General features: G+C 41.1%; 1 pseudogene across 1 annotated transcript; it reads left to right on the forward strand.

The window, feature by feature from the left end:
* The first annotated feature begins 2,407 nt into the window (after window positions 1–2,407).
* On the forward strand, window positions 2,408–3,025 carry LOC112620975 (annotated as a pseudogene). The gene has a single exon (XR_003118633.1). The product of XR_003118633.1 is annotated as a 60S ribosomal protein L12 pseudogene (transcript).
* Window positions 3,026–3,238: the final 213 nt, after the last annotated feature.

Raw genomic sequence — 3,238 nt, forward strand, 5'->3', positions numbered from 1 at the left:
CAATGAGATAAGAACCATTATTACCATGTCCATTTTGCAGATAAGGAAACTGAAGCACAGAAACTTTAAATAATGTGCCCCAAATTCTTAGTGTTAGTAAAAATAGTAAGGCTGAGATGAGAACTCAGGCAGTCTAGTTCCAGCGTGTGCACACTCAACTTCAATGCTAGTTTCCAACTTAATTTAGTTACACACCCTATGAAGCCCACTGTGTGTCTTTCTGTTTGAATATTCTTCACAAGGTCTAGATAATTTAGTAGGCTGTTTTCGTTGAGAAATCTGTCCATGAAACAGTATTGGAAGTGAGAGGGTTGGGAAAATGCTAAGTAACTTTTTTTAAAAGTCAATACATATTTTTAAAAAATTCTTGAATAACATAATTTTAGCAGGCAGATTGAAAATCACAGGAAGTCTTCTAAAACATTTCAAAAATGAAAATTAAAGAAGTTTTATTTGCTTGATTAATTGACACTGGAGTTAGGAAAGACTTTAGGACTTTGTGTGTGTATTATTTGAGTTAAAAATAAAAAATGCTATTGAAGTGGGGTTCATTGGGGGATGGTGTCACTATGTTGTCCTTGGAGAACCCAGCAGGCCCCCAAGCATCAGAGTGTTTCACTTTCTCTTTTTTTTTTTTTTTTTTTGAGACAAAATCTGGCTCTGTCGCCCAGGCTGGAGTGCAGTGGCGCGATCTCGGCTCACTGCAAGCTCCGCCTCCCGGGTTCCCGCCATTCTCCTGCCTCAGCCTCCCGAGTAGCTGGGACTACAGGCGCTGCCACCATGCCCGGCTAATTTTTTGTATTTTTAGTAGAGACGGGGTTTCACCGTGTTAGCCAGGATGGTCTCGATCTCCTGACCTCGTGATCCGCCTGCCTCGTCCTCCCAAAGTGCTGGGATTACAGGCGTGAGCCGCTGCGCCCGGGCGTGTTTCACTTTCAATTTAACTTGGAAGTCACTAAGTAATCAAACAAAGACTACAGGCAATAAGGAGAAAATTGGTTATCAAAGCTTTCAAGTCTATGAAGAATTTCTCAGATAAATCACCAGTTGTTTTAAGTTTTTGAAACAAGCTATGTCTTATGTGTATGAGTGTGTACTTGTTGGTGGGGGGTAACTCATTCATTTATGTGAGGGAGACAAGGTATACTCTCTAAAAGCTGGTTGATTCTACTGAATTCTTCTGTACCTCTTTTGAGTTGATTAATATTTGGCAAACATTCATTCCTTCTCCAGCATCTAATTACTTCACTAAAAATGATGATAATATTACCAAACTCGCAGGCTGGTTGGAAAGATTAAATGAGATAATGTATGTGCATTGGAAATTGTGAAAGGATAATACATATATTAATCTCTTTTAATAAAGCCAGTGGAGAAGACAAATCTAGCTGTACCTCTCTGTTTAAATGTAAAAGATCTCTATTACTGTCTGCATCAGCAAATTCAGATAAGACGTTCACTATTTATATTTTCAGCAAGAGCTGGAAAGCAACTAACAGCGTAACTGCTATCAAAGATGGTTTCAGAGATCTGTGAAAATGGATATATTCGTTTTAATTTACACTGAGGCATGCAGTGTCAGCATCACCTCAGAAATGTCTTAGGGGATAGATTTTATTAAAATATTTGTTTTATATTCTTTCTAATGAGAAGCATTTTCCCAGCTTTGATCTAAACTTCTATTTTTTAAGATAAAAACTCATCTGTTCAAGTGAAAAATGTGTGTGGTGATATCTCTAGGAGGAGAGGTATGCTATTTGATAAAAACCTCAACACTTTTGGTAGTTCTTAGCCAGGTTTAACATTAAAAAATAAACTGAAATTTTATCCTTCAGCTTTGTGTCCTTTAAAACTGCCAATATTACTATTTTCAAGGTTAACCTTTATTTTTACTAGGCTACTCTGTTATTCTCTAAAATTAAATTATTGGCTTTCTTTAAAATTACTTTATTTTTAATGGGATAAATTGTCCTTATTTGCAGTTTCAAGATGGATGGAGTAGGCTAGGCGCAGTGGCTCACGCCTGTAATCTTAGCACTTTGGGAGGCCGAGGCAGGTGGATTGCCTGAGCTCAAGAGTTGGAGACCAGCCTGGATAACACGTTGAAACTCTGTCTCTACTAAAATACAAAAAATTGGCCAGGCATGGTGGCGTGAGCCTGTAATCCCAGCTACTCTGAAGGCTGAGACAGGAGAATCAGTTGAACCTGGGAGGTGGAGGTTGCAGTGAGCTAGGATCGCATCATTGCACTCCAGCCTGGGTGACAGAGTGAGACTCCATCTCAAAAAAAAAAAAAAAAAAAAAAAAAAAAAGACAAATGGGGTAGACATGTGTCTTGATCTGTTTTCTGTTATTATTACTGAATACCTGAGACTGGATAATTTATAAAGAAATAATTTTAGCTCTCGGCTTTCAGCTCGGAGGAGGCGAAGGTGCAACTTTCTTCGGTAGTCCCGAATCCGGGTTCATCCGATACCAGCCGCCTCCACCATGCCGCCAAAGTTCGACCCCAACAAGATCAAAGTCGTATACCTGAGGTGCACCGGAGGCGAGGTCGGTGCCACTTCTGCGCTGGCCCCCAAGATCGGCCCCCTGGGTCTGTCTCCAAAAAAGGTTGGTGATGACATTGCCAAGGCAACGGGTTATGGGAAGGGCCTGAGGATTACAGTGAAACTGACCATTCAGAACAGACAGGCCCAGATTGAGGTGGTGCCTTCTGCCTCTGCCCTGATCATCAAAGCCCTCAAGGAACCACCAAGAGACAGAAAGAAACAGAAAAACATTAAACACAGTGGGAATATCACTTTTGATGAGATTGTCAACATTGCTCGACAGATGCGGCACTGATCCTTAGTCAGAGAACTCTCTGGAACCATTAAAGAGATCCTGGGGACTGCCCAGTCTGTGGGCTGTAATGTTGATGGCCGCCACCCTCATGACATCATAGATGACATCAACAGTGGTGCTGTGGAATGCCCAGCCAGTTAAGCACAAAGGGAAATATTTCAATAAAGCATCATATGACCAAAAAAAAAAAAAAAAAAAAATTATTTCGCACAGTTCTGGAGGCTGGGAAGTCCAAAGTCTAGGGTCCACATCTGGTGACTACTTTCTTGCTGTTGGGGACTCTCTGCAGAATCCTGAGGTGGTGCCGGGAATGGACGGCAAGGAGGCGCGTGAGTGATGGCCAAACTGGTTTTTATAACAGACCCACTTTTATGATAGCAAACCTCCTCCC

This window comes from Theropithecus gelada, chromosome 3, assembly GCF_003255815.1.
Source record: "Theropithecus gelada isolate Dixy chromosome 3, Tgel_1.0, whole genome shotgun sequence".
Classification (NCBI taxonomy): Eukaryota; Metazoa; Chordata; class Mammalia; order Primates; family Cercopithecidae; genus Theropithecus; species Theropithecus gelada.